The 10,104-nt window shown below is 46.7% G+C and overlaps 1 long non-coding RNA gene across 1 annotated transcript in view; it reads left to right on the top strand.

Moving 5' to 3' along the window:
- The first annotated feature begins 4,924 nt into the window (after positions 1 to 4,924).
- The window catches only part of LOC135242495 (uncharacterized), a 9,537-nt gene continuing 4,357 nt past the window's right edge, over positions 4,925 to 10,104 (top strand). The window contains exon 1 of the long non-coding RNA XR_010326370.1: positions 4,925 to 6,046. This is a non-coding gene — a long non-coding RNA (uncharacterized LOC135242495). The remainder of the gene's footprint in view (positions 6,047 to 10,104) is intronic.

Raw genomic sequence — 10,104 nt, 5'->3', positions numbered from 1 at the left:
CTCCAGTGTGGTCTCTCCTATGTGACTGTGTGATGTTTGACAGTTGATGTCTGACAGTTGGCGATTGGACTCACATACACCTTGTCCTTTTAACGATGCCATAGAGACTATAGGCTCCCACAGTCCACAGTCTGGGACAGGATGGGGGGAGCAGGAACTTTTTTCTGGAAATGAAGGACAGAGGGAAGGACTGGGAAATGTTTCACCTTCTGGCTTCTGCCAGAGTCTGCATGCCATCTGAAAGGGGAGCACTGCGGATGCACGGAGTACGCCACACGTATGCAACAAACGTGCGCAGTGTGAAATCCATTCATTTCATGAAGTGGTACTTTCACTTGCACAGAAAAGCCAAGTGTCGCTTGAGAACAGCAGCAGGTTAAGAAAATAGCGTATATTTTTCTGGAAAATAATTTGCCTGTGTGTGCGTGTGAGGAGATTGAGTGTGTGTATATGTAGGTGTAGGTGTGTGTGTGTGTGTGTGAGAGACAGAAGTGTGTATATGTAAGTGTAGGTATGTGTGTGAGTGCATGCGTACATGCGTGTGTGCAGGTGTGTGTGAGAGACAGAAGTGTGTATAAGTAAGTGTAGGTATGTGTGTGAGTGCATGCGTACATGTGTGTGTGCATGTGTGTGTGTGCAGGTGTGTGAGAGAGAGTGTGTGTATATGTAAGTGTAGGTATGTGTGTGAGTGTGCATGTGTGTGTGTGCAGGTGTGTGAGAGAGAGTGTGTGTATATGTAGGTGTAGGTGTGTGTGTGTGTGTGTGTGTGTGAGAGAGAGACAGAAGTGTGTATATGTAAGTGTCGGTATGTGTGTGCGTACATGTGTGTGCAGGTGTGTGTGAGAGACAGAATTGTGTATATGTAAGTGTAGGTATGTGTGTGAGTGCATGCGTACCTGTGTGTGTGAGAGACAGAAGTGTGTATATGTAAGTGTAGGTATGTGTGTGAGTGCATGCGTACCTGTGTGTGTGCAGGTGTGTGTGTGCAGGTGTGTGAGAGAGAGTGTGTGTATATGTAAGTGTAGGTATGTGTGTGTGTGTGCAGGTGTGTGAGAGAGAGTGTGTGTATATGTAGGTGTAGGTGTGTGTGTGTGTATGTGTGTGAGAGAGAGAGACAGAAGTGTGTATATGTAAGTGTCGGTATGTGTGTGAGTGCATGCGTACGTGTGTGTGTGCAGGTGTGTGTGTTTAATAATTGCGCTGCATTCCGCTCCAACGCTCCCCTCCTCTAACCCTCTTCTCTCAGAGTGATCATTTATTCATCAGCCTGTTGACGGCCCACCAGGGACTGCCGGAATGCTTTTGACAGTAGAAAAATTTAATTACAGCCTGTAATAAATCACCAAATCAGTTACACTAATAACACACTTTCTGCCCAAATTTTAATTAACAGCTGAAGGTCAGCTAAATGTTTTTAATGAGAGATTCTGAACTGGTCCATTTTACAGCGACTCGTTTGTTATTACGTGCCTGCGTTGCCTACAGTGGCAACAGCAGAGCACAGCAACCACGCTGTAACCAAGGCTACGTTTAGCGCCAAAAAAAAAACAAAAAAACTGCGAAGGAGCTCGGGCACGCGGCATTATCGGTCTGAGAGACCTAAGCACTCAACGCGGCTTCACAAACAAAACTAACCCAAAAAAAAAAACAAAGGTGTTGATAAATCATTCACATTGAAATGAAGGGAGCTGAAAAGGCATCTGGAGCGCGCGCCGCGTACCTTCACTCCGCACCGAATTAGCGCTCGCTGCGTTACAATGCCGGTAAGTAAGGCAAGAACAGCGGCGCCGCTCCCCGATCTGCCGATAATTTAAGCCTTTTCAGACGCATCCTCCTTTGATAAAAAAACGGGAGGAATCAAAGCCTGGGAAAGGGGCGGGGGGGGGGAGAGATGAAAATAAATAAAAAAGTCATGCAAATGACTTTTGTCACTGCGCTCTGATTTTTATTTAAATCGTGAGTGATCATTCTGCCTTTTTTGTCACAGCTGTCATCCCTCATTAATGTGCATTACAGATTGCGTGAAAGTGCACGAGGCCGCGTGTGATTAATTTATACAGCACTCCACGCCGGAGTGAGCCGAGCAGCTGCGGCAGTCATACAGCTTATGGCCGATAAGGGGAGCGTAATGGCTCGGGCCCTGCGCTGTAAATTAGATCGCAGCAGTGTGGCGCTAGTTATATCTTGGAGTAATTATCTGACACTAGAAGGCAACTCTGTCCCTATTGGCTCAGAAAATAAAATGTAAAAAAAATAAAATAAAAACAGGTGGTGTCTCACTAGGTACTTGTGTTTTTTAAAAACCTGCTTGAGGAGCTCAAAAAGGCCAAATAATAAATTCCATTGAGCGATAAGTTTTAGGTTACAGGAAAGGTTACTCCCTTTAACCCCATGTCCCCAATATCTGAGAGAACCTCAGCTGTAATGCCAAATGTGTGAATAGGCATTTATTGGTTAATCCAGTATGGGTAATTAAAAGGACTGCTCAGTTCATTCTAGTTTCTAAACAGTTTGAGTCCTCCAACTGCTCATAACACAAAGAGAAGTGCGCTTACTGATCCTTTGAACTGCAACGTATTTGTGAGTGTGATCATGGAAGGCTGTGTGCTGCGGCTGTGCTATACTGGACTGTGCTGTGTTTGCTGTACTATGCTGCACTGGACTGTGCTGTCGTCATCAACATGCTGTGGCTGTGCTGTGTTGTGCTCTACTTGTGCTGTACTGTATTTGCTGTACTGGACTGTCATGTGTTTGCTGTACTGTGCTGTACTGGACTGTGCTGTGTTTGCTGTACTGTACTTTTCTGTATTGGACTGTGCTGTGGTCATGCAGCATACTGTGGTTGTGCTGTGCTGTACTGTACTGTGCTTGCTGTACTCGACTGTGCTGTGTTTTCTGTGCTGTACTGTGGTCATACAATATGCTGCGGTCATACAATGTACTGTGCTGTGCTCTACCTGTGCTACACTGTGCTGTGCTGTGGCCGTGATACAGGCGTCAAGCAGGGTGCTGTGTCCTCCACACCCCCCTTCCCTCTCTCCCTCTTTTATTCACTTTTAAACCCCTTCCCAACATCCCACCATTCCCCTGTAGCGCTGCAGGGATGTTCAACTGGAAGCCCGGGGGCCAAATCTGGCACATAGAGGACACACTCCGGGCCCTTTCTCATTAAGAATAAAAAAGTATTTTTCACATGCGTCACACAAACAGTGACTCTGCCCACCTCCTCAGGTCTCCACCTGTAGAGTGCCAGCATGATGCCCACTTCAGACAGAATCATAAGTAACAGGTGCATATTTTACACATGCCACATGGCTTTATGAATAGCGTGCAGAAAAATGTTTGAGAAGAAGAAAAGCTGGCCACCAGGAAGAAGCAATTGAAGAATGCTTCTGGAGTTTCTACCATGTGCCAAAACACATTAGAATTTAAAAATAGAATACCTGCATTTTATTGATCCCCAGTGGGGAGACTGTGCTGCAGCATAACATAAGAGCAGGCACAAAAATCAAACAAAAAACATGTCATCTAGTAAATGCAGACATTAAAAATACCCCACAAGCCTTCTGGAATATCTAGAGTTTTGATATTTCATTCCACTGTTTCTTAATCTGTAGCCTAATTTTAAAAAGTAAGATTAGCTTTACTTCTAAAAAAAAAGAAGTATGCTCGCATCTCTGCCTGCCTGAGGGACATCCAGAGCTGGATGGATAACCACCATCTTAAGCTGAACCCAGGCAAGACGGAGATGATCTTCATCCCTGCTCCATCCTCTAACCTTCTTGACTTTTCTATTTCCCTGGGGGACACTGTGGTGTCATCATCACCCACTGCAAAAAACCTTGGAGTGGTGATGGACAACAGACTGTCCCTCTCCCAGAACATCACGGCGGTGAGTCGAACGTGCAGGTTCTTCCTGTACAACATCCGGAGAATCCGCCCCTTCCTCACCACCTACGCAACCCAGCTCCTGGTTCAAGCGATGGTCCTGTCCCGCTTGGACTACTGCAACTCGCTACTGGCTGGTCTGCCAGCATCCGCCATCAGACCCTGCAGCTCATCCAGAATGCTGCAGCGCGTCTGGTCTACAACCTCCCAGACATTCCCATGTCACCCCCCTGCTCACTGACCTCCACTGGCTGCCTGTTATGGCTCGCATCAAATTTAAGTCCTTGGTGCTTGCATACCAGGCAGCTAAGGGGTCAGCACCAGGGTACATTCAGAGGATCATCAGACCCTACACACCAGCCAGACCTCTCCGTTCTGCCACCTCTGGACGCTTGGCACCTCCCCTTCTTCGCCTGCACTTCCCGTCCCGTCTGCTGTCTGTCCTGGCCCCTCGCTGGTGGAATGACCTCCCGTGATGGTCAGAACAGCAGAGAATCTCACCACTTTCAAACGCAGACTGAAGACTCATCTCTTCAGGTGCACTTTCCCACTCCAAGCCTATAGTTCAGCCATTGTACCTAGCTAGATAGATATTTAGTGTATCTGAGATTTTTGATGATTAGGTGTGATCCAGTGCTAGTTTGTACTTGTACTTGGTAGATCTTGCTGCTGAACAAGCTACTTACAGGGTGAGCCTGATGAGTGGTCACTTGGCACTACAATCCTTACTCACTCTAGTGTTTCTTTGCGCCTACATCTTGAACCTATGCACTTGATTAAATCCGCTCTGGATAAGAGCGTCTGCTAAATGCCTATAATGTAATGTAATGTAATTCTATGGTGCATGGGCATGTATGTACGGTCTATGGTTCTGTAGTATAAATGACCGAACGATGATTTTATATTTCGTATGTTTTACTATTTTTCAATGCAAATAGCCTGACAAAATTGGCATGACAAAATCGTGGTCAATAAAAAAAAAACTTTCAACTCATATTAGGCCATGTATCGTTTCATCGAGGAAGTACAAGTGATCTCTTGCTACGGGCCTCAGTAGTCCGAGTCTGGAATGCGTCACAAATAGACCAGCCGACTCGTTCGTATTCACGTGCATTATATTCGGATAATTGAAAGAAAGATGATGAGGTGATTGACATCTTATGCTAATGCTGCGTCAATTATATTCAGTTCCTGCTGGGCTGTTTACTTTCTAGGCGAGCATTCGACTAGCTAGCGATAGTTCTAACAAACAATCTTCAGCTATTTATAGGGGTTAATAATGGAAATACCACAAGGAATTGAATGTTGCAATATTATAGTTATCAAAGAATGTCAGATTTCTCCTGTTGGGAAACTCGTATACTGTAAATCCGACGGTACTTGAAAGAAACATAACCCCTACTCCCCACTTTCGCTAGGACAGGTGAATTCACCTGCCAGTCAAGGTGATTTGGCTGGGGGAGGAGACGTACGTCATCAGATTTGATGGTTTCTTTTCTCCCGCCTCGTGCGTTGGTTGTTTAATGAAACTATCCAATTCAGTCAAACTGAGTGGGCTAGAAGTCCACCTTAAATATGTTCGTCATGCGTTAACATATAATGTATATGTTGATAAGTGCAGATGAGTTTTTACTGTGAATAAAAATGTTTTTGACGCAGTTATGCTGTCTTGCTTTTTTACAATGTTTGATAGCAAGCCAACTAACGTTAGGTCGGCCATTGCGGTGCGCTACCTAGCTAGCTAACGTTAGATGCGAGTAAAGCTACGCAGACAGCTAGCAAACATTTTTTGAATAGTCGTACTTTAATTTTTGCACAATCAATTGAGGTCGGTAGGCTGTCCGATCATTTCTGATGTTAAAATGGCCTAATCTGACTGGAATAAAGACGGAATAGGTTGTTACTACTAGTTTATATCGTGTGTGGTTGTGAGCAGTGTTTGATAAATTATGCTAGTGTTGTGCTTGCTAGGTAGCCTTCCTTAGTTATCGGTACGTACTGTCTCAATGTGTGCCAATCAAGTAACAAACTGAACTCAATGTGAAATTCACCTCCGTGTGTAATTAAACTTAACTTTTTTTTTCCAGCACAGTAAACTTCACAAATGAGGAGAAACGATCTGCTTCACCGGCCCAAGGGCACCGAATTCATGTTAACGGTAAGGTTAGCACTGTAAATTGGTTAATGATGGCGGAGCCCAGCATTGATTCAATGCTAGTTAGCGGCCATATTTGTTAGTGCTTTACAGTGTCGTAGTTTTGTCATGACATGCAATTCAGTAAAATATCATTTTTGCGAAGAAAAAAAAGGATCAAAAATTGTTGGAATGAATGTAGGTTAGATTACTTCAAAATTAAAATACTTTCCATTCAAGTTCCATTCATATTGTGCCTACTATGATCATAGATTAATTTTGCTTAATTTTCTTTGATATTCCAGCGCTAGTGTATTTTGGAGAAATAACACTACCTTGAGACAACCAAAAATGTCGTCTGACATTGTAATATTGAGCAACATCTCAGACCTAATTTTTGAGACACTTTTTGAATTTTAGGCGCTTGCTCTTGCATTCGGCATGCAAGTTCCTCTGTGTGTCATCACATTTGAATAGGCCTATTATGTACAGAAGAGCAATTGCGGAACGCGAACAATTTGAATCGATATTGCTACAGAAATGCCATTGTGAACAGTGGCAAAAATATGGCATTTTTTAAAATGAAAAAATTAAGGAATTGGTTCTGTCAAATGGGCACCGTGTGGTGCTGTACTCAGATCAGCGTATTTAATGTTAATAAACGGGAGGAAGAGAGGGCACATTTGGCCTGGTCAGTCACCCTGGCTCACTGTACTAGGCTACTGTGAAGCCATGAAAACTTCATAATGCAATATTTGAGATTACAAGATGGAGAGGTGGGGGTAGAGACCACCCTTTCATTTCTCTCTGCATAAATTTCTGCTCATAATTCAAAGGTTGCTGTTTTTGTTTGTTTGTTTGTTTTGCTGTATGTTTTTTTTTGTAAATTTGCCTCTTAATAAATGTCTTGGAGAGAATTGCTTTGATATTCCAAGCTTGTCCGTGTGGCTTGCATGCATTAAGAGAGAAAGGGAAATGATCAGTGGTTTCCAGGCTCTAATGAGAAGGTCACTGTCTGCTAATTATCCCTGGCAGCTTAGCTTTGGTCCTTTCATAGGCATGAGAAGAGCTCCTGCTGCAGACAGTGTGCTGTATACATCCCTGTGTCTACCTGTGTACAGCAGCATGCACACCTGTTCCAGTACAGCCCTGCCCCACACTGCACACCTGCTCCAGTACAGCCCCGCCCCACACTGCACACCTGTTCCAGTACAGCCCTGCCCCACACTGCACACCTGCTCCAGTACAGCCCCGCCCCACACTGCTCACCTGCTCCAGTACAGCCCCGCCCCACACTGCTCACCTGCTCCAGTACAGCCCCGCCCCACACTGCTCACCTGCTCCAATACAGCCCCACCCCCACACTGCTCACCTGCTCCAGTAAGCCCCACCCCACACTGCTCACCTGCTCCAGTAAAGCCCCACCCCACCACCTGCTCACCTGTTCCAGTACAGCCCCGCCCCACACTGCTACCTGCTCCAGCAGGCCCCCCCACACTGCTAACCTGCTCCAGCGAGGCCCCACCCCACACTGCTCACCTGTTCCAGTACAGCCCCGCCCCACACTGCTAACCTGCTCCAGCGAGGCCCCACCCCACACTGCTAACCTGCTCCAGTAAAGCCCCACCCCACACTGCTCACCTGCTCCAGTACAGCCCAGCCCCACACTGCTCACCTTCTCCAGTACAGCCCCGCCCCACACTGTTCACCTGTTCCAGTACAGCCCCGCCCCACACTGTTCACCTGTTCCAGTACAGCCCCGCCCCACACTGTTCACCTGCTCCAGTAAAGCCCCACCCCCACACTACTTACCTACTACAGTACAGTCCCGCCCCATGCTGCTAACCTGCTCCAGCGAGGCCCCACCCCACACTGCTCACCAGCTCTAGCCAGGCCGCGCCCCACGCTGCTCACCTGTTCCAGTACAACCCCGCCCCCACACTGCTCACCTGCTCCAGCCGGGCCACGCCCCACACTCTACACCTGCTCTAGTCAGGCCCCGCCCCACACTGCACACCTGCTTCGGTAAGGCCCCGTTCCACACTGTAAACCTGCTCACTCTAGCCAGGCCCCACCGCACACTAGGGGCGACATAGCTCAGGAGGTAAGACCGATTGTCTGGCAGTTGGAGGGTTGCCGGTTCAAACCCCGCCCTGGGCGTGTCAAAGTGTCCTTGAGCAAGACACCTAACCCCTAACCCCTAACTGCTCTGGCGAATGAGAGGCATCAATTGTAAAGCGCTTTGGATAAAAGTGCTATATAAATGCAGTCCATTTACCATTTACCATTTACTGTGATAACTGTGCTGTAATATTAGGCCCAGTGATATCTCTGCTGCGCAAGAAAGACGTGCTTTTGCTTGGCACCTCTAACATTAATACCAACACAGCCCTAGCTCACTCTTCAACACCCCCCCCCCCCCTTTACTCAGAAATGAAAGAAGGGGAAGACTGGCACATTTATTTCAGAGTAATTATAGTGTGCGAGAAGTGTCTGAGAAACAAATGATCATTTATTTATAAGGAGGAAACAGGATTAAGAATATAGCGCACAGAGAGTATTCCATTATTAATGGCATTCTTTAGGCAGTCTTCATTTGTACACTTCTGTGGTTTTAACTGGGCTGAAAATGAAAGGAAAATGTTTGTGTTGCCGTTTTGTGCTGCTTGATTTGTCAGAAAAGACACCCCCCTCCCCCATCCACTGTGCCCCATTGCCCCACCCTGCCCCACACACACCCTTACACATATGCATACACACACACCGCAACACACAACTCTGCGCTCACACTCCACAGTGCACGACCCACACGTACGTCCACATGCATCACAATGCAGAACTCGACACACACACACACAAAAACACCATGCACAGCAGAATACACATAAAATGAGTCTGTCACAGACAAATATACACACTCACTCACACACACGCTCATATACACATGTACATGCTCATACACATACATACTCATGCATATACACACATGCACACACGTATGCATATACCCACACATACACACACATATGCGTACCCGCACGCATACACACACACACCGCTGTTTCATTGTGTGTGACGGAGTGTGTAACGGAGTGCTGTTTGAGAGTGTGTCTGACAGAGCAGCGTTTCAGTGTGTGTGACAGAGTGTGTGACAGAGCGCTGTTTGAGAGTGTGTGTGAGTGACGGCGCTGTTTGAGAGTGTGTGTGAGTGACAGCGCTGTTTCTGAGTTTGTGTGACAGAGCGCTGTTTGAGAGTGTGTGTGATGGCAGAGCGCTGTTTGAGAGTGTGTGTGATGGCAGAGTGCTGTTTCTGAGTTTGTGTGACAGAGCGCTGTTTGAGAGTGTGTGTGAGTGACAGAGCGCTGTTTATGAGTTTGTGTGACAGAGCGCTGTTTGAGAGTGTGTGTGATGGCAGAGTGCTGTTTCTAGGTGTGTGGCAGAAGCACTCTGCCTGATTGAGGTCAGTGCACAGACTACCAAGGCACTGATGTCTTCCATTGAGTCTCCATTGGCTTGGTGAATATCTTTTTTGAAACCGTGAAAGTACAGTTTGTGGGTGTCGCCATGTTGGAGCCAAATTGGAACCGATTTGGAGCGCAATAGGGAATTAGTGCACACAGCACCCACCTCTATGGCAGCACCTGCTGCTCCAACTCAGCCCAGTGACCTGCATGCAAATGCATGTGGAGCTAGAACAGTGGAGAGGAAGGAAGGGGTTAACTGGCTTTGTTCACTGGGCAGGAGAGAAGCCAGTGTTCTTTATGCCAGAATGACTGTGGATTAGAGGCCGAGTTTTAATGGAAACTAATTAGCCAGCCTCTTTAGCCCGGGCATCGTGATCAGACGTGCTGTCGTCGGGCTCCTGATACAATGATCTGCTCGCTCTCGATATGATATTTTATTCCAAAGCAATTAAGCCTCCCACCCCGGGCCCTGTGTTTACCGCCTCGAGCGCACATGTCAAATTAAAGAGCAGCTTATGCACCTCGTATTCAATTACTGCCTAACTGCTGGGGACAATGGGAGAGGGAAGCCTGCTGCAGCAACTCACACACACACACTCATACACACACATACATACC

The sequence above is a fragment of the Anguilla rostrata genome, chromosome 16 (genome assembly GCF_018555375.3).
Source record: "Anguilla rostrata isolate EN2019 chromosome 16, ASM1855537v3, whole genome shotgun sequence".
In the NCBI taxonomy this organism is placed as follows: domain Eukaryota; kingdom Metazoa; phylum Chordata; class Actinopteri; order Anguilliformes; family Anguillidae; genus Anguilla; species Anguilla rostrata.
The sequence above is the reverse complement of the archived record's forward strand: the minus strand, read 5'-3'. Positions and strand labels throughout refer to the sequence as shown.